The sequence below is a fragment of the Musa acuminata genome, chromosome BXJ3-7 (genome assembly GCF_036884655.1).
Source record: "Musa acuminata AAA Group cultivar baxijiao chromosome BXJ3-7, Cavendish_Baxijiao_AAA, whole genome shotgun sequence".
In the NCBI taxonomy this organism is placed as follows: domain Eukaryota; kingdom Viridiplantae; phylum Streptophyta; class Magnoliopsida; order Zingiberales; family Musaceae; genus Musa; species Musa acuminata.
In genome coordinates, this window is record NC_088355.1 from 19871682 (window position 1) to 19894174 (window position 22493).

Below are 22493 nucleotides of genomic sequence, written 5' to 3' on the forward strand. Positions count from 1 at the left end.
CATAGCGGAGTTTCATTCTCACTTTACTACTTGAGAGAAAGAAAAGAGTACTAGGTGAAGTGTTACCGAGAAGTTGGTGATGGGGATATAAACATAAATAACCTTTATATATGAACAAATACTAGAAGACCATAATACGCACCGGAATTAAATGGAACCACAATAAAATAAAACACCAAGATATATGTGAAAAACCCCTTCAATGTGAAGGCTAAAAACCACGGGGCAAACTAAAGATAATCCACTATGATAATAATGAATATACAAATCTCAATCTCTTGCCCTAAACCCTAGCAACAATCGCAAGAGAACAACTAGGATATAAGGATTACGTCACTGTCCACGATATCTAAAACCTCCCCAAGTAATCACAGCAAGAGTCTACTATAGATTTGATCTAACCTGAGATGAGAACACAACTAGATGATTGAGAACACCCTCTCTGCGTTGTCTTTGTCTTCTTCCCTTTCTTTCTCTTCCTTTTCTGTCTTGTTTTCCTCCATTTCTTTGGAATCCCATGGCTATTTTTTTCTCCCACGTTGCTGCCCTATTTATACTTTTTTCTGCCTCCAAAACGCAGCCACCACACCCCCCTAATGTTAATTAGGGTTAGGTTAAGAGGGGGTGAGTTATGGGCTACCCAAGCCCACTATGGGTTGAATTTGTGGGCTGCCAGCCCAACAACCTCCCCCTTCGGCCCATAAGGGAGGCTGTCCTATGACTCCTCAATGTAAAGCTATGTCGACCAGTTGTCGGCATATCTCCTATCTTTCTTTTGGTAAAGTTTTTGTCAACATGTTTGCTCCGTTGTCATCTGTGTGAATTTTCTGAAGCTGCAACTGCTTCTCTTCAAATACATTTCGAATCCAGTGATATCTAACATCTATATGCTTTGACTTTGAATGAAATATTGGGTTCTTACACAAATGGATGGCACTTTGGCTGTCATAATACACCACATAATTTTTCTGTTTCAGCCCAATTCTTGTAAGAATTCTTTCATCCATAATATTTCTTTGCATACATCTATAGTAGTAATATATTCTGCTTCTGTGGTGGAGAGAGCAATACACCTTTGCAACCTGGATTGCCATGACATAGCTCCCCCTGCAAAAGTAAGTACATAACCTAAAGTATACTCTCTCGTATCTATATCTCTTGCCATATCTACATCTGTGTAACCTGTCAACACATGTGGTCCACCTCCAAAGCTTAAATAAACCTTAGAGCTCCCTCTGAGATATCTAAAAATCCACTTCACTGCTGTCCAATGCTCTTTGCTTGGATTTGTAAGAAATCTGCTAGTAACACCAATTGTATATACGACGTGTGGCCTCATACATATCATTGTATACATTAAACTTCCAACTGCTGAAGCATAAGGAACCTTTTGCATTTTCTCCTCCTCATCACTTGACGGACTCTGTTCTGAGCACAACTTGAACTGACCTACAAGAGGAGAACCATCTGGTTTTGCATTGTTCATTCTGAATCTTTCCAATATCTTCTCGATGTATTTCTCCGGTGACAATCAAATCTTCTTATTTTTCCTGTCATGGAAAATCTGCATACCTAGTATTTGCTTTGCTGGCCCCATGTCCTTCATTGCAAAAGACTCACTTAGCTCCTTCTTCAATCTGTCAATTTTAGACATATCTTTCCAAGAATAAGCATGTCATCAACATAAAGTAAGAGAATAATAAAATTCTTACCAAACCATTTGATGTACACACAATGATCTGAAGTCGTTCTTTTGTATTCATTTTCTATCATAAATGAATCAAACTTTCTATACCACTGCCATGGAGCTTGCTTTAGCCCATACAAGCTCTTCTTTAATTTGCAAACAAAGTTCTCTTTACCTTTAACTTTGAAGCCTTCTGGTTGCTCCATATAAATTTCCTCCTCCAAATCCCCATGAAGGAAAGCTGTCTTCACATCTAACTACTCAACCTCCAAGTCCTGGCTAGCAGCAATACCAAGAGCAACACGAATAGAAGACATTTTAACAATAGGAGAAAAAATCTCTTCAAAGTCAATACCTTTCTTTTGACTAAAGCCTTTCACAATCAATCTAGCTTTGTACTTTGGTTGAGAACAATATTCTTAAGTCTTCAACCTGAAAACACACTTGTTCTTCAAGGCCTTCATTCCATTTGATAGTAGCATCAAATCATAAGTGTGGTTCTTCTAAAGAGCATTCATCTCTTCCTGCATAGCAACTAACCACTTCTTTTTCTGCTCACTTTCAACTACTTCCTGGTAACTCTCTGGTTCACCTGCATCAGTAAGCATCACATACTCATATGTAGAGTATCTTCTGGAAGGTTGACGTTGTCTAGAAGATCTTCTCAACTGAGGTTCTACTGGAACTTGCACTCCTACTTCTTCTTACTCAACATATCCTGCAGGTAGATCAACATCAAGCTCTACACCATCTTCCTGCACATCTCCCCCATCACCCTGATATACTTGAGGAATAACTGGGTCACAATCTGCTAATCCTTCTGCAGAAGTCTTGGCTGGTGCCTTCTTTTTCAAATCCTCAAAGGTTTGATCCTCAAAGAAGACTACATCTCTGCTTCTAAACACATTCTGCTTTTCTGGATCCCAAAGCCTGTAACCAAAATGATCATATGAGTAATCAAGAAAAATACATTCTTTAGCCTTACCATCCAACTTAGACCTCTCATTATCTGGAATATGTGCAAATGCACGACAACCAAACACTCTCAAATGCTTGTAGGAAATATCTTTCCCTGGCCATACATGCTATACAACATCACCATCTAGGGTTGTACATGGTGATAAGTTGATCACATCAACTGCAGTCCTCAAAGCCTCATCCCAAAACCTTTTGGGTAGCTTGGCCTATGAAAGCATACATCTGATCTTTTCCATGATGGTGTAATTCATTCTCTCTGCAATTGCATTATGCTGAGCTGTACCAGGAACTGTCATCTCATGTTGGAACCTATGTGACCTGCAATAGTCATTAAACAATCTTGTATACTTACCACCATTATCTGATCTTATGCATTTCAATTTTCTTTTTGTCTCTCTTTCAACCCTGGCATGAAACTCTTTGAAGACATTAATCACTTGATCTTTAGTCTTCAAAGTATAGGCCCAATCTTTCTTAGAAAAATCCTTTATAAAAGTGACAATAAAGTGCACCACTTATACCAAGAACATCAATAGATCCACCATGAGTTTTTGTCCTCAAAGGACCACATATATCTGTATAAACACGGTCTAAGGCATGAATTTTTCTAGATAAAGCAAGACTAGCAAATGAAACTCTATGTTGTTTACCTGCCAAACAATCAATACAAGGGTTCAAATGTATACCTTTGAGGTTTGGTAATACCTCTCTCTTGGAAAGAGCTTGAAGCCCCTTCTCGCTCATGTGTCCCAATCACCTATGCCACAACTCCATGCTGAAGTCTTTTTCTATAGCATTTAACTGCTCACCATAAGCTTTAGCCTGCAACATGTACAAAGTATGACATTTCTTTCCATTAGCTATAACAAGAGAACCCTTATTGAGCTTCCATTGCCATTTGTGAAATCTGCTATCATAGTCTTCATCATCTAGCCTTCTAACTGAAATTAAATTCAGCCTCAAGTCAACCATATACCTCACATCCTTAAGTACCAATTTACAGCCAAGGTTGTTCTTTAAATGGATATCACCCATGCCTATGATGTCTATTGTGCCATAGTTGCCCATCTTGACAACACCAAAATTTTCAGACCTGTATATAGCAAAAAACTCCCTCCGTGGTGTAGCATGATAAGAAGCACCTGTGTCAATCACCCACTCAAGATCCTGACACACACAAGAAAAAATATCATCAGAAGGAGACAAAATCAAATAATCACCACCCTACATTGTAGTTGTGATATTATCTTTTAACTTTATATACTCTACTTCTTTTCTCTTTTTCTTACTCTTCTTAGGTTGCTTACATTGGTTCTTGTAATGTCCTTTCTCACCATAATTATAGCAAACAATATCTTTTCTTGATCTTGACTTACTTCTACCCATGCGTGAACTACTTCTAGACTTTGACCTTCCTTTGTTCTTTGAGATAAGTGCCTGTGAATCATTTTGAGATGTTGTCGAACTCTTTCTTCTTAACTCCTCATTCAACAAAGTGCTTGTTACTTGACTCATAGTGACAACACCATCTGGTGCAGAATTATTGAGGGAAACCACTAGTGTCTCCCAACTTTTTAGTAATGAACTGAGAAGTAACAATGCCTGCAACTCATCATCAAGGGACATTTTCATAGAGGATAACTGGTTAGTAATACTTTGCATTTCATTCAAATGTTCAGCAATAGAAGCACATTCTCTATATTTTATGTTCACAAGTTTTCTAATCAAAAAAGCTTTGTTACTAGCTGTTTTTCTTTCATAGAGACTTTCCAACTTTTTTTAAAGAAAATATACAGAAATTTCAGTAGAAACATAGTGAAAGACATTATCATTAAGCCAATGTCAAATAAATCCAATTGTTTTTCGATCTAATCTCTTCCACTCATCATCTATCATAGTTGTGGGTTTTGCACTATCCCCCTGCAAAGGTCCATACAAATCTTTGCAATACAAGAGATCTTTCATTCTTAGTTTCCATATCATCCAATTGTTTCCATTTAAACTAATCATGCGAGAAACATTACTGGCCTCCATGTTCAAATATAAATTTTAAATCACCAAAACCCCTTGCACTGATACCAGTTGATGGGGATATTGTTGAATCTCGGATTTTGATGATGAAGTCAATTGTCATTTGTTATCTAATCTATTTGTTGAGATAAGTGTGCAGGATTAACTACGATGAGATTAAGACAAGCAGCAGGAGTTGCGCCGGAGTCAAGATCAGGATCACGTTGGGAGTTCGAGAGTTCGACGGAAGTTCGGACGGTCGTCGGAGGTTCAGAGAGAACAGATCCGAGAAGTCCAGAAGCTTGCCAAGCGAAGCTCGTCGGAACTCGCCAAGTGGATCGTCGCAAAGTCCAGGAGTATGCCGGATGTCCGCAGAAGGATCACCGAAGGTTATCGGTTGATCGACGGAAGTTGGCCGGAAACTCGCCGGAAGAAGCGATTGACGCATCGGTGCAAAGCTGCAGAAGTTGTCTTAGAGATAATCGTAGTTAGCACGATGATTAAGCATGAAAATGGGAGGTGATCCCATTAGCTTAATCTTGGGGCAATTGGGCCCCTGAAAAGATTCAAAGTGGGTCGAATGGAGTGAACCATTCGGACCCTGATTGCACCAGGAGGTGCAACCGCCCCAGCCAGGAGGTGCAACCGCCTGGGCTGTGGGGTTGAGAGGTGCAACCGCCCCAGCCAGGAGGTGCAACCGCCAGGGTTGCAAGGCTGGGAGGTGCAACCGCCCCAGCCAGGAGGTGCAACCGCCAGGGTTGCAAGGCTGGGAGGTGCAACCGCTCCAGCCAAGAGGTTGCACCGCCAAAGCTCAAGTTCCGAGCTATGCCAGGCGATGCAACCACCAAGCTCAGTCTTCGAGCTTTGGCAGTGTGGTGCATCAGCCTGAGCTCAGTCTCGAGCTTTGCCAGGTGATGAATTCACCAAGCTCGGTCTTCGAGCTATGGCAGAATGGTGCATCAGCGTGAGCTCAGTTTGGAGCTCTGCCAAGTGATGCAACCACCAAGCTCAGATTTCGAGCTCTGCCAGGTGATGCAACCACCAAGCTCAGTCTTCGAGCTCTGCCAGGTGATGCAACCATCGAGCTCAGTCTTCGAGCTCTGGCAGAGAAGAAGCAATCGGCAGAGCTCAGTCTTCGAGCTCTGCCAGGCGGTGCCACCTCTCCAGTCGAGAGGTGCAACCGCCTGATCCCAGAAATTCTGGGATTGGATCGATTTGATCGATTTGAGCTCCAATTTTGAATTGGGTTGGGGCCTATAAATACCCCACCCATTCAGCACTGAAAAGATACAGACATATACCAAAATTGTGATCTTTTCTGTGATTCTAAAGAGCTCAAACGTGTTGTAAAGCCTTGAGTCTCCTCCTTCTGTTCTTCAAGTTTTCAACTGTAAAGTGAGGAGAGAAAGGTCTGTAAAGGTTGTCTCCTAAGCCTGTCAAAAGGAGAGAAACTGTAAGAGGGAAGTTTGGCCTTCGCCCATTGAAGGAAGGCTGCTAGTTGACGTCGGCAACCTCATCGGTAGAGGAAGCCAAAAGTGGAGTAGGTCAAGGCTGACCGAACCACTATAAATCTCTGGTTTGCGTTTAATTTCGAGCACTTTATCATTACTGCAAACCTCCCTCATCACTACTGCTCTCTGCGCTTTCACGAACAAGTTCTAAGTGCTGTTCTTCCAAATCTGGATTCAGACGTAAACTCGTATTTTCGTACATTACAGTTTACGTTTACGTTTGATTCTGCAGAACGGTTTTCTGCGCTTTTACGAACGAGCTTCCTTGCAGTTTACGCTTGCATTTTAATCCTATTTATAACTGCAATCTGTCCTCTACGATTTTACGAACAAGTTTCAACATTTAGACGTAAAACTGCATTCGGACGTAAATCGGCTTTCTTCGCTCAATCATCAGATTTCAGTTTACGTTTACGTTTTGATTTCAACTGCATACTGCCTTCTGCGAATATACAAACGAGTTTCAAAGTTTAGACGTAAATCTGCGTCTAGACGTAAAACTGCGTTTAGACGTAAAACTGCGCTTAAACGTAAATCTACGTTTAGACGTAAAACTGCGTTTAGACGTAAAACTGCGTTTAGACGCAATCTGCGCTTAGACGCAAACTGTACTTAGATACAAACTGAGAATTTGCTTTTGCATCATAATCGTTTTTGAACGAACGCAGCTTTTTGGTTTTAAATTATTATAAGATTTCCGCTGCACTAATTCACCCCCCCCCCTCTTAGTGCTCTTGATCCTAACAATTGGTATCAGAGCCAGGTTAACTCTCTAAAGGATTAAAACCCAAGAGAGATGGCTTACGCCGGAAACCAAGAGGGGCATTCGATTACACGTCCACCCATGTTCAGTGGAACGGACTACACTTACTGGAAGACCCGAATGAGGATCTTTCTTATTTCTATGGATTTTGAACTATGGAACCTTGTTGAAAATGGATTTTCAAAATCTTCTCTTCCAATGATCGATTGGAACGATTTGGAGAAGAAGGCTTTCGCTCTTAATGCAAAGGCTATGAATGCCTTATTTTGCGCACTAGATAAAAACGAATTTAATCGTGTTTCAACTTGCGAAACTGCTTTTGATATTTGGCACACACTTGAAGTGACCCACGAGGGCACAAGTAGAGTGAAAGAGTCAAAAATCAATTTGTTGCTACATTCTTTTGAACTTTTTCGAATGAAACCGAGTGAAACCATTGGCGACATGTTTACCCGTTTCACGGATGTCGTCAACGGTTTAAAAGGTCTCGGAAAGAGCTTCTCGGATTTTGAGCTTGTTAATAAGATACTAAGATCCCTTCCTAAGAGTTGGGATCCTAAAGTTACCGCCATTCAAGAGGCAAAAGATCTGCAAAATTTCCCTCTTGAAGAACTAATCGGGTCATTAATGACCTACGAAATGACATGCAAAGCTCATGAAGAGCAAGAGGACATCCTTCCAAAGAACAGGAAGGATATGGCACTTAAAACTTCTGAATGCCACTTGAGAGAAAACTCAAGTGATGAGGATTGTGACGATGACTTGGCACTTTTGACAAGAAAGTTTAAAAAATTCTTCAAAAGAAACAAGTTTAAAAATGATGTGAAAAATAAACTTGAACCTAAGAAGGACCAGGTGATCTGCTATGAATGTAAAAAGCCGGGACATTACAAAAGTGATTGTCCCCAAGTCAAGAAAAGAACAACAAAGAAGAAGGCGCTCCAAGCAACATGGGATGATTCGAGCGCATCCGAGGAAGAAGAATCCAACACCGAGCAAGTTGCTCATTACGCCTTTATGGCCATCGAAGGGGAGGTAACAGATTTATTAGAAGCTGATTTATCTTTCGATGAATTACTAAATGCCTTCCATGATTTATTTGATGAATGCAAAGTTATAAATAAGAAATACAAGTTGCTAAAAAAGCTACATGATAATCTTACTTGTGAGTTTGATAAATTAAAAGTCGAACATCATGATAGTTTAAACTCATGTATCAAATGTCATGATTTAGAAACTATACAAAAAGAAAACTTGCTGCTTAAGGACACCTTGAAGAAATTCGAGGTTGGTAGCAAGTCATTAAACATGATCCTTACAAACAAGGGTCATGCTCCCAAAAGAAGTGGGATTGGATTTGTGAGGAGTCCTCACCAAAATCCAACTACCTTTGTAAAAGGCCCCATCTTACACGTTCAACACCAAACCAAGTGCAACTTTTGTTGCAAATCTGGACACAAGACACATTGTTGTCCATTCAAGAAAATAAGTCCAAACAAATTAATTTGGGTTCCTAAAGGAACCATGATAAACTCTATGCAACATGATAGAAAATGTAGATCTATTTATGAGGCACCCAAAAGCAAATGGGTACCTAAACGTCATTCCTTCTTGTAGAAAACTAAACAATCGCAAGCTAGGAGCAAGAAATGGTACCTTGATAGTGGATGCTCAAGGCATATGACCGGAGATCCATCTCAATTCTCTAAGCTCTCTAGCATAGACGAAGGATATGTCACCTTCGGAGACAACAACAAGGGTAAAATCATTGGCAAAGGAACCATTGGTAACAAATCCAACCTCTCTATTGAAGATGTTTTACTAGTTGATGGTTTAAAACATAACCTCTTGAGCATTAGTCAATTATGTGATAAAGGATATATTATAAGATTTGAATCTAATGCCTGCATCATTGAAAAACCACACAAAAATATATCTATGATTGCATTAAAACAAAACAACGTATACACTATTGACATCAATAACTTATGTGATGAAATGTGCTTTGCCGTTATGAATGAGGATGCTTGGCTATGGCATAGAAGATTAGGTCATGCTAGCATGAAACTAATCAATCAAGTATCATCTAGAGAACTTGTAAGAGGAATTCCTCATATCAAGTTCATCAAAGATAATGTATGTGATGCTTGCCAATTAGGTAAGCAAATTAGGGGTAGCTTCAAAGCTAAGAATCAAATAAGCACCTCTAGGCCCTTACAATTGATCCATATGGACTTGTTCGGACCAATCTCTACATCGAGTCTAGGAGGTAGCAAATACGCCTTTGTCATTATTGATGACTACAGCAGATATACATGGACCTACTTCTTAAAACAAAAAAATGAATGCTTTAGACATTTTACCAAGTTTTGTAAACTTGTTCAAAATGAGAAGGAATCTATGATTTCGTCAATTAGAAGTGATCACGGTGGAGAATTTCAAAACCATGACTTCCAAGAATTCTGTGAACTCAACGGATACAACCATAACTTCTCTACTCCAAGAAATCCTCAACAAAATGGGGTAGTAGAAAGAAAAAATCGAAATTTGCAAGAAATGGCTAGAACCATGTTGAATGAACATAGCCTACCCAAATATTTTTGGGCCGAAGCTGTAAACACTGCATGTTATATTTTAAATAGAGTCCTAGTAAGACCCTTACTCACCAAAACTCCTTATGAGTTATGGAATAACAAAAAACCCAATGTCTCATATTTTAAAGTCTTTGGGTGTAAGTGTTTTATCTTGAATGAAAAGGATAACTTAGGAAAATTCGATGCTAAATCTGATGAAGGAATTTTTCTTGGTTATTCTTCGGTTTCTAAAGCTTTTCGCATCTTCAATAAAAGAACCTTAATTATTGAAGAATCCATCCATGTTGTTTTCAATGAGATTTCAGAAATTAAGAAAAACGATCTTGATGATGATATTAATTTTGATTCCTTGAATTTAAACGAAACCCCGTCTCCAACTAGCAACTTGGTTGCATCTACTTCCAAAACATCCTTACCCAAGGATTGGAAGTATATAGATGCTCATCCTAAGGAACTAATCCTAGGAGACACATCAAAGGGGGTTCAAACACGATCTTCTTTTAAAAACTTTTGTGCCAACGCCGCTTTTCTCTCCCAAATTGAACCCAAATGTGTTGATGAAGCCATGAAAGATGATTCATGGATTTTCGCAATGCAAGATGAATTAAATCAATTTGAGAGAAATGAGGTGTGGACGCTTGTTCCTAGACCAAATGACCATTTAGTAATTGGTACTAAATGGGTCTTTAGAAACAAGCAAGATGAAAATGGTATCGTGGTTAGAAACAAGGCTAGATTAGTGGCCAAAGGTTTCAACCAAGAAGAAGGTATCGATTACGAAGAAACCTTCGCACCTGTGGCTCGATTGGAAGCCATAAGGTTGCTCCTTGCCTATGCTAGTTGCAATAATTTTAAATTATTTCAAATGGATGTTAAAAGCGCTTTTCTAAATGGTTTCATTTCTGAAGAAGTTTATGTTGAACAACCTCCTGGATTTGAAAATAATGGCTACCCTAATCATGTGTTTAGATTAACTAAAGCTCTCTATGGTTTAAAGCAAGCCCCAAGGGCTTGGTATGAGAGACTTAGCTCTTTTCTCATTGAAAATAATTTCGTAAAAGGCAAGGTTGATACTACATTGTTTATCAAGAATTTTGAAAATGATTTTCTCATTGTTCAGATTTATGTTGATGACATTATCTTTGGTTCTACAAATGAATCTCTTTGTGAATCCTTTTCGAAAACTATGAGTCATGAATTCGAAATGAGTCTAATGGGAGAATTAACATTCTTCTTAGGCCTACAAATCAAACAACTAAGCAATGGCATCTTTATTAGTCAAACCAAATATGCTGTAAGTTTGCTAAAAAAGTTCAAAATGAATAGTTCAAAAGCCATTGACACTCCTATGAGCACCTCCACTAAGTTAGAAATTGATGAGAATGGAGAAAGCTTCGATCAAAAAACCTATAGGGGTATGATAGGAAGTTTACTTTACCTCACTGCCACAAGACCAGACATTATGTTCAGTGTAGGACTTTGTGCTAGATTTCAATCAGACCCTAAGATATCTCATCTCAAAGCTGTCAAAAGAATACTCAGATATCTTAATGGAACTACCAATCTAGGATTATGGTACCCAAAATCAGAAAATTTTGAATTAACAGCTTATGCTGATGCGGACTTCGCTGGCTGTAAACTAGACAGAAAAAGCACATCAGGATCATGTCAATTTTTAGGACATGCCCTTGTATCCTGGTCATCTAAGAAACAAAACTCAGTTGCCCTATCAACAACCGAAGCTGAATACATTGCAGCAAGTGCATGCTGTGCACAAGTTGTATGGATGAAAAACACTTTAGAAGATTACAAAGTGAATCTTAAAGATATTCCCATTAAATGTGATAACACGAGTGCAATATGCTTAACTAAAAATCCTATACAACACTCAAGAACAAAACACATTGATATTAGACATCACTTTATACGTGATCATGTCACTAATCATGACGTGACCATAGAATTTATTGATACCAAACATCAACTGGCTGATATCTTCACAAAACCCCTATGTGAAGAACAATTTGATTACATAAGAAGAGAATTAGGAATGTTGATATGTCCGAATACTTAAACTAGTTAAAATTATCTTTCGGATACATGCCTTGAAAATATGAACCAACATACCATTTTAAGTTGATAAGTTAGCAGTATGACAGTGATATGGTAGCTATTGCTAATATGTTTGCTATCATGCCATGTATCAAACAAAAATTTGCATCATACGAGCTGATATCTTACCATGTGATACAATGCTACACTTGCTGAAATAAAAATCCTGCTATGCAATATGATATAATGCTGCACTTAAAATAATTGTGTTACTACATCAAAATTATTCGAATACTATTACATGCCTTGACAACGCTTGATCAAATAACATGTTGCAAATTATGTGACGAATATTTTTAACCAAATGCATGTAAGAAGTTCATTTTTCAGGATGTATGCTAAAAATGGGATGTTCCCGTACACTCTTATTAAAACTCCTTGGAAAATGACTTTCCTCCGTCAAGCAAAAACAATACAGTGATATATGTGTCATGATTTCTCTTATATGCTTAATAATGCTATCATGCTTTTTGTAGATGACAAAGGGGGAGAAAAATATGAATTGATAAACACTATGTCATAGCTGAACTGCCATAATCATATCTAGTCATAGTTGCAAATACTTGAGTGATGCTATAAACAATGTTATGCCATCCTTGCATCACCAAGAGATATGTGAACATGTACTATAGTTTGCATCATGTCTTGATTTGATATTATAAAGAAAATGCAAACTTACTAGAATATCTCAAATGTGAGCATCATGTAAAAAGTCCTTCGTTGCTTTATATGATTACATGATGAATGGTTACAAACACAATCATAAAAACTTGTTGATGAATGTCATGCCTTGACATAATTCTTGAAGAGAAACATCATGATAGGCATCATGATGGGAGCATTGATAAGTTTAACTGATCTAACTTATCAATGCGTCACTTGAATTCTTAGGTCTTGAATTCAAGGTTGACTTATCTCAACTATGGCATATAGATAGGGGGAGTTAAGGATAACTCCTTTATCAATTGATTGTCATCATCAAAAAGGGGGAGATTGTTGAATCTCGGATTTTGATGATGAAGTCAATTGTCATTTGTTATCTAATCTATTTGTTGAGATAAGTGTGCAGGATTAACTACGATGAGATTAAGACAAGCAGCAGGAGTTGCGCCGGAGTCAAGATCAGGATCACGTTGGGAGTTCGAGAGTTCGACGGAAGTTCGGACGGTCGTCGGAGGTTCAGAGAGAACAGATCCGAGAAGTCCAGAAGCTTGCCAAGCGAAGCTCGTCGGAACTCGCCAAGTGGATCGTCGCAAAGTCCAGGAGTATGCCGGATGTCCGCAGAAGGATCACCGAAGGTTATCGGTTGATCGACGGAAGTTGGCCGGAAACTCGCCGGAAGAAGCGATTGACGCATCGGTGCAAAGCTGCAGAAGTTGTCTTAGAGATAATCGTAGTTAGCACGATGATTAAGCATGAAAATGGGAGGTGATCCCATTAGCTTAATCTTGGGGCAATTGGGCCCCTGAAAAGATTCAAAGTGGGTCGAATGGAGTGAACCATTCGGACCCTGATTGCACCAGGAGGTGCAACCGCCCCAGCCAGGAGGTGCAACCGCCTGGGCTGTGGGGTTGAGAGGTGCAACCGCCCCAGCCAGGAGGTGCAACCGCCAGGGTTGCAAGGCTGGGAGGTGCAACCGCCCCAGCCAGGAGGTGCAACCGCCAGGGTTGCAAGGCTGGGAGGTGCAACCGCTCCAGCCAAGAGGTTGCACCGCCAAAGCTCAAGTTCCGAGCTATGCCAGGCGATGCAACCACCAAGCTCAGTCTTCGAGCTTTGGCAGTGTGGTGCATCAGCCTGAGCTCAGTCTCGAGCTTTGCCAGGTGATGAATTCACCAAGCTCGGTCTTCGAGCTATGGCAGAATGGTGCATCAGCGTGAGCTCAGTTTGGAGCTCTGCCAAGTGATGCAACCACCAAGCTCAGATTTCGAGCTCTGCCAGGTGATGCAACCACCAAGCTCAGTCTTCGAGCTCTGCCAGGTGATGCAACCATCGAGCTCAGTCTTCGAGCTCTGGCAGAGAAGAAGCAATCGGCAGAGCTCAGTCTTCGAGCTCTGCCAGGCGGTGCCACCTCTCCAGTCGAGAGGTGCAACCGCCTGATCCCAGAAATTCTGGGATTGGATCGATTTGATCGATTTGAGCTCCAATTTTGAATTGGGTTGGGGCCTATAAATACCCCACCCATTCAGCACTGAAAAGATACAGACATATACCAAAATTGTGATCTTTTCTGTGATTCTAAAGAGCTCAAACGTGTTGTAAAGCCTTGAGTCTCCTCCTTCTGTTCTTCAAGTTTTCAACTGTAAAGTGAGGAGAGAAAGGTCTGTAAAGGTTGTCTCCTAAGCCTGTCAAAAGGAGAGAAACTGTAAGAGGGAAGTTTGGCCTTCGCCCATTGAAGGAAGGCTGCTAGTTGACGTCGGCAACCTCATCGGTAGAGGAAGCCAAAAGTGGAGTAGGTCAAGGCTGACCGAACCACTATAAATCTCTGGTTTGCGTTTAATTTCGAGCACTTTATCATTACTGCAAACCTCCCTCATCACTACTGCTCTCTGCGCTTTCACGAACAAGTTCTAAGTGCTGTTCTTCCAAATCTGGATTCAGACGTAAACTCGTATTTTCGTACATTACAGTTTACGTTTACGTTTGATTCTGCAGAACGGTTTTCTGCGCTTTTACGAACGAGCTTCCTTGCAGTTTACGCTTGCATTTTAATCCTATTTATAACTGCAATCTGTCCTCTACGATTTTACGAACAAGTTTCAACATTTAGACGTAAAACTGCATTCGGACGTAAATCGGCTTTCTTCGCTCAATCATCAGATTTCAGTTTACGTTTACGTTTTGATTTCAACTGCATACTGCCTTCTGCGAATATACAAACGAGTTTCAAAGTTTAGACGTAAATCTGCGTCTAGACGTAAAACTGCGTTTAGACGTAAAACTGCGCTTAAACGTAAATCTACGTTTAGACGTAAAACTGCGTTTAGACGTAAAACTGCGTTTAGACGCAATCTGCGCTTAGACGCAAACTGTACTTAGATACAAACTGAGAATTTGCTTTTGCATCATAATCGTTTTTGAACGAACGCAGCTTTTTGGTTTTAAATTATTATAAGATTTCCGCTGCACTAATTCACCCCCCCCCCTCTTAGTGCTCTTGATCCTAACAGATATAAACAGGAATAACCTTTGTATATGAACAAATACTAGAAGACCATAATACGCAGCGGAATTAAATGGAACCACAATCAAATAGAACACCAAGATATACGTGGAAAACCCCTTCAATGTGAAGGAGAAAAACCACGGGGCAAACTAAAGATAATCCACTATGAGAATAATGAATATACAAATCTCAATCTCTTGCCCTAAACCCTAGCAACAATCATAAGAGATCAACTGGGATATAAGGATCACGTCACTGTCCACGATATCCAAAACCTCCCTAAGTAATCACAGCAAAAGTCTACTATAGATTTGATCTAATCTGAGATGAGAACACTGCTAGATGATTGAGAACACCCTCTCTGCTAGATGATTGAGAACACCCTCTCTGCGTTGTCCTTATCTTCTTCCCTTTTTATCTCTTCCTTTTCTGCCTTGTTTTCCTCTTTTTCTTTGGAATCCTGTGATTATTTTTTTCTCTCACGTTGCTGTCCTATTTATACCTTTTTCTGCTTCCAAAACGTAGCCACCACACCCCCTAATATTAATTAGGGTTAGGTTAAGAGGGGATGAGCTATGGACTGTCCAAACTCATTATGGACTGAATTTGTGGGCTGCTAGCCCAACAGTTGGGACAAAAAGTAATAAATTAGAAGCAAAGTAGTATGTAAGTGAGGAAAGAGTAAGGAGTGAACAAGTAATGCTCTGTTTTTAGTAACAATTATATATGAGGAACCCGCTACGTGCAACTAAAAATAACTCCACGGCTCTTACTATAATTAGAATATGTGTTTGACAATGATAATATGTGTTTGGCCGGGAAAAGCTTAACCTCCGCGTACGAACGGTAGCTATTTCTATAAGAACAGAGAGAGTAAGTAATAGAGTTTGGGAGCTCGCTACTGCGAGTTATTAGCGCTGTAGTTACTTCTTTGCCTTATTGCCCGGCGCCAAAGGAAAGTAAGCTTAGGGCACCTGATCCGTACGGGAACTCAATTCAATATTAGAACCAGTTGTTACCGCCAAGCTACTACTACTTTTCTAGTGTATAGGTGGTTTCTGAAACAGGATTAGGATCTGGTCTGGGTCTTCATAAGAATTGTCTAGGAAAGGTTGACTTGTGTTAAGCAATGAGCAAAAACCTAATTGGATCTTTCGAGCGTCAGTGAGTTACCTGATTCGATGTGTTATTTGTCAGCTAGAGCTAGATTAATTTCAGTAAGTATTTGTTGAGTTAAGAGCAAGTCCTAAGGTGAATTATCAAGTCCTGGGGTCATGTACCATTGGGATCTTTCCTTAGTGTTCGAGATGTTCTATTATGTCAATCAATACTCATTACTAAAGTTGGAATCATGGTTCTAATTACACTTATATGTCTCATGATTAAGGATATCTGATCTTATTTGCTTATATTCATATTGGAAAGTATTCTATGCTTGGGCCGCCAGTTCCTATTTTATATCTTTATGGGGAACTAGTGGTTTTCCTATTTCTTATTCTTATATATTGAATTTTTCCTATTTCTTATTCTTGTATATTGATTATTTGTATATATGGGGATTAGGTTTCACACGACCGCAAGTATTATAGGGGCAAGTGGTTGTCGCTTTAGTAACTACCATCATGTAAGGGATTTTGCTTTCTGGAATCACAGGTCTTTCTTTATTAGATTACAGGGCTTGTTCATCACTCCTAATACACAGGACTTGTAGTAGCTTGGCCCAAATAGGTGCTGTTATAGTAACATTTACACCAATCTCTTTATAGGTAAAGCCAGATTTTAGGTAAGCAGTGCCAACGCTATTCTTATTGTCAAGATAGTTTCTTCAGTGCTAATTCTCTTCTTTATGAGAGAGTTTCCTCAGCACCAATTCTCTTCTTTATGAGATAGTTTCCTCAGTGCTAATGCTATTCTTTCTTTTCTCATTAGAATATATTATTGATCAAAAAGGGTAGTTTCTATTCTCATTGAACGAGAGAGCTATGGTGCTGGTGTGAAGTCGATTGTTTCCTATACTGTTGTGAGTATCCCATGCCCCGGCTCTTCATGATAAGAGCATAGCGCATCCAGCGAGCTGCAATCAATAGACTAAGAGTAGTTAAGCATAGGGAACTCAGCAGTACAATAAGCAGTAGGCGCAGAGCTGCAATCACACTACAAAACAGAGGAACTGAAACTCAAAAGGAAGAATCGACCGAAGAAGAAAGAATTGAATCACTCCCGGAAAGAGTCAACCGAGGAAATACTACTTTCGCTACTGCCCGAAATTACCGATCCTATTGTTTCCACCCTTTGGTTAAAGCATTCCTTTCCTGCCTCTGTTTCCTCAGCTACTTACTTGCTTTCTTGCTTTTTGGTTACAAACACTGCTACTAAGCTCTCTAATTCCTTGGCTACTAACTATAGGTCTGTCGCTACTGACTTCAAAGCAGCTTCCTCACTTTCATTCCTTAACGTTGAACGATGGATCTTACTTGCCTATAAGAAACGACGATTCTGACTTGCCTATAAGATATAGGATTCTGACAACCTTGGCTTTAGTCTATAACCGGTGCTTCTCATCATGTATAACTACCTCTTGACCTCAAAGCAGCCCTGCCTGTCTTTAACTCTCCTGCTCCTTGCTCTTAGGCTTATTATGGGACACTAAACTCTGTCTTTACTAGCAATAAGTATGCCTCTCCTGCCATTGATTCGAGCACTATCGATTCGGATCTTTATTTCTGAGATTTGAGTCTACCTCTCTCCACGCTTTGATTCTAAGACTTATGCTTTAAATGCGAGGGTATTTGTTTGAAAGCAAGAACGGTGAGAATAGAAGTCAAGATAGTAAGTACCTGAATCAGTAGTTACAAAATGAAAGCTAGTAGAGGTATAGTGAAAGTAATGAGTTTAGGTTTGGATCAATAGATATTAAATTGAGATCCGTAGCTTCAGTTTCATAAAAGTAAGTAAGCAAGAGACAAGTTGTTAATAGTATAACTGAGGAATCGACTCAGTAATCAGAGGAATCAAGAGACCAGACAATAATGGAAATCATTAATAACAGGCGTTGAACCGCTCTTGCCGCTATTAACTCGCTACCGCTGAAAACAGGACTTGGCGCCAATTACTTAAGGGCAAAAAAATTGAGGGTGAAGAAAGGAATTGATTCTGCCCCGGCCTGGCCTCTCCTATATAGTACCCTTTCTATTACTATTACTTACTTGTCTTATACTTGCCTAGTATCTAATGCGTTAGATCCATCCCTCTGTTACTTATTTGGCCTGGCTCCTATTAACTTCATGAGGTATACTTCTCTTCCTATACCGCCAAGCTACTACTACAAAAGCCAAGAAAGTCTGGGGTAGGGGAGAGTTTACAGTTAAGTCGATTCAGAATCCCGCCAAGCAACGACTACTCCTGTTTTCGGGAGCTCCTCTGTCTGTTACTATATACTTAGTTTAGTCTAACTCAGGCTCATCTCTGCTAACTCAAGCCTATAAATACTCCATTCCATCTCTTTTCACTCTTGCTCATCTACTTCTTGCCATTCAATACTTTCATTCCTGGCACTTAACCTTAACTTAATCCAATTCAACTCATTCACTTGGGTTGGGGCATCAAAGCTCGATTGACGCACAACTACTTCCGGTAAAGCTCCTGACGCTCTAACCTTAGGACTTGGCAATTGATGGCTCCTATACATACCTCAGACTCCCAAACACATAGCGCTACTACTAGGGCAAGAAAGCAAGTAGTACTTAACAAGGTCAAGAAAGAAAGTCGTATCTTAGGAGTTCAAGAGAGGAGTGAAATCTTAAGTTGACTTACCTCTTTTCAGTGAAGAATGGAATATGGCAACTTCCTTACGTGCGGAATGAGATTGAACTGAAGCTATATATTAAAGGAATACACCTATACCTATTAACTCCTTGAAGGAATACACCTATACCTATTAACTCAGTTAGCGCCTCACACCTTAGCCGAAACCCGGACGGGAATCTTTCCCTGACAAATATGAAGTGGTCAACTCAAACATCTATTTCTGCACTGTGATGCTCTAGTTACCCCATTTCTATACTACACGATCCGAGCCCGAGCCGAGCTTCTTTCTACGCTTTCTACTTTCCTTTCCCTGTAGCATGTTGAGTAAACTAATCATTCAACAACTCCTGTTAACGCAGATAATCTTGTTTCTCTTCCCTTAATCCTGTTTGAACGCCTGATTGAGAGCTACTTATTGCATTTGCATCTTTGACTTACGCTAACGGAGCTGTACTTGCACTTTCGCCAACACCTTTCCTTATACTTAACAGGAACTGGACATTCTCCACAACACCTTTGCTTTCCTTTTCCTTGTAAGTGAGATATTCTTTGTCTTCCTTGTAAGAGAAAAAGTACTTGGTAATAAATAGGTTATAAGTGGTTATTTATCTGTATTCTTTTTGCTTGTATCTTTTTCGACCTCTCCCGCAAGTGAAGTTGAATCTCCATAGCACCTGATATAGAATTCAGTAAGGATACAGCTTTATTCTGTTACCGCCGAACCAGCACCTCTCTTCTCTCCACAAGTAGCTACAGTGGCACTGAACCAACTCACTACTCGGTTAAGGCAGGCTTTCACCACGTTTATTGAGAATACAAGGGTAGGCGGTAAGATATTCCAGCCCTGAACCCTTACCTTGCTACTATTTCCTAGTACTTCGCGCAGGAGAAGCCAGTTGAACACATCTGATTCTGATCCAGCTCAATCTTCTAACCCAGAACTCTACTCTACTTCTTCCGCTTTAGATCTTCATTCTACTCTAAGCTTATTATCTGGAAACTTCCTCTTCTTGAGTCGATTCAACCCGAACGTTCACTTTCAGGTCTTGTGATCCTACAGCAACACAAGAACTCAATCTTTCCACTACGGATTCTCGAGTTTACTTTCTTCGCACAAGAACAAGAACAAGAACAAGAACAAGAACAAGAACAAGAACAGGAGCAATCCATTCTACAGGACCTTGAACCGAATCGGACCTACCTTAACCTAGCTTTCCAAGCAATTCGAGTCATACATAAAGTAGAACGGAGCTCCTTTCACTCGCCCCTTGCTTCGTCGTTACTTTTTGTTTTGCCCGGTTGGGAAAAACTTGTTAAGGCGGAATATTCTTTTCCCTCTTTGTGTATCAAAATGGGTTTCTCATCAAAATATCAACTTGATATCCAAATAAAAATATCAACCAGCACAATATAAACAATAGAGCAAAAAATCAATCACATAATGAGACCAAATCTTTTAATGTGGAAAACCTAATATGGGAAAAGTCACGGGATCGTAGTCTACCTCAAACTTCCACTATCAATAGTAATGATAACAGTTTTACAATAGGTCTTCTTTAGAATAACTAGAGGATCACAATAACATCAAGATTATAGATCTTGGCTCAAAAATAACATAACTTCATCACATTGGGTGGATCTCCTCATAAGAGAATTCTAGGTCTCAGAAAGTATGTATAACAGGAAAATACCTCAGAGAGGGTAAAATGTAGATCAACACCGTTAGGATTATAGAGCTTACTATAAGGATTCTCCGTATAAAATTTGGGATAAAACTAACAATATTTAACCACCGATCGTCAGAAATCTCAAAAAATCTTACTTTCTCTCTCTATTTCTCTCTCCTCTTTTCTATGCACGTTGTTGCACACATTCGTGACACCCACACGATGCACCAAACCCTTCTACTTATTTTCTGCCTTTAATTAGTGATTTGGGCTCAATAGGCCCAATTGTCCAAGCCCACATATGGGCTAGACCCAACAATTCTCCCCCTCCAACTCATATGGTGGGCTGTACCAAGCTCGCTCTTTGCCTACATTCTTCAAGCTTCTCCTTAGGTAAAGACTTTATCAATATATCTGATCAATTCTCATTAGCATGTACTTTTTCCAACTGTAATTCTTTCATCTCAAGCACATCACGAATCCAGTGATATCTCACATCAATATGCTTGGATCTAGAATGGTATGTTAAATTCTTGGAGAGGTAAATAGCACTCTGACTGTCATAGTAAACAGTATATCCTTTCTGTTTCAAGCCCAATTCCTGTAGAAAATTTTTTAGCCATAAAGTTTCCTTGTAGGCTTCAGTAATTGCTATGTATTCTGCTTCTGTGGTTGATAGAGCAACACACTTCTGTAACTTAGACTACCAAGAGATTACTTCTCCTGCAAATGTCATCAAGAATCCCGAAGTGGACTTCTTGGAATCAGTATCACCTGTCATATCTGCATCTGTGTAACCTTCTAACACAGGTTCATCATTACCAAAACATAAACATAACCTGGAAGTACCTCTTAGATATCTTAATATCCATTTCACTGCTACCCAATGTTTTTTTCCAAGATTAGAGAGAAATCGGCTGACAACTCCAACTGCATGAGCTATATCTGGCCTAGTACAAACCATAGCATACATCAAACTACCTACTGTAGATGAGTAAATCACTCTGGATATTTCTTCTTTTTCTTTCTCACTTGTAGGATATTGTATGTTGAATTCTTAGATCTAGAATGGTATGTTGAATTCTTAGAGAGGTGAATAGCACTCTGACTGTCATAATAAACAGTATATCCTTTCTATTTCAAGCCCAATTCATGTAGAAACTTTTTCATCCATACAGTTTTCTTGCAGGCTTCAGTAATTGCTATGTATTCTGCTTCTGTGGTTGATAGAGCAATACACTTCTGTAACTTAGACTACCAAGAGACTACTCCTCTTGTAAATGTCATCAAGAATCCCGAAGTGGACTTCTTGGAATCAGTTTCACCTGCCATATCTGCATCTGTGTAACCTTCTAACACAGGTTCATCATTACCAAAACATAAACATAACCCAAAAGTACCTCTTAGATATCTTAATATCCATTTCACTACTACCCAATGTTTCTTTCCAGGATTAGAGAGAAATCGGTTGACAACTCCAACTGCATGAGCTATATCTGGCCTAGTACAAACCATAGCATACATCAAACTGCCTACTGTAGATGAGTAAGGCACTCTGGACATTTCTTATTTTTCTTTCTCACTTGTAGGATATTGTTTCGAACTAAGTTTGAAACGACCTGCAAGTGGAGAACAAACTGCTTTGGCTTTACTCATGTTGAATCTTTCAGGAACCTTTTTAATGTAAGTCTCCTGAGATAGTCAAATCTTCCTTTTCTTCCTATCACGAAGAATCTCCATACCAAGTATTTGGTTCATAAATCCCAAGTCTTTCATGGCAAAAGACTTACTTAGCTCTCTTTTAAGCTTTTTAATTTTTTCAGCATCATGACCAACAATCAGCATATCATCAACATATAACAGTAAAATAATAAAATCATCATCTGAAAATTTCTTCATAAACACATAATGATCAGATGTGGTTCTATCATACCCTTGGCTCATCATAAAGGATTCAAACTTCTTATACCATTGTCTAGGTGTCTGTTTGAGTCCATATAAGTTTTTTCTAAGCTTACACACCATATTTTCTTTTCCCTTGACTTTGAAACCTTCTGGTTGCTCCGTGTAAATTTCTTCTTCTAAGTCACCATGAAAAAATATTGTTTTTACATCAAGTTGCTCAACTTCTAAATTCAAGCGGGCAACTAAACCAAGAACAACTCGGATAGAGGACATTTTCACAATTGGAGAAAATATTT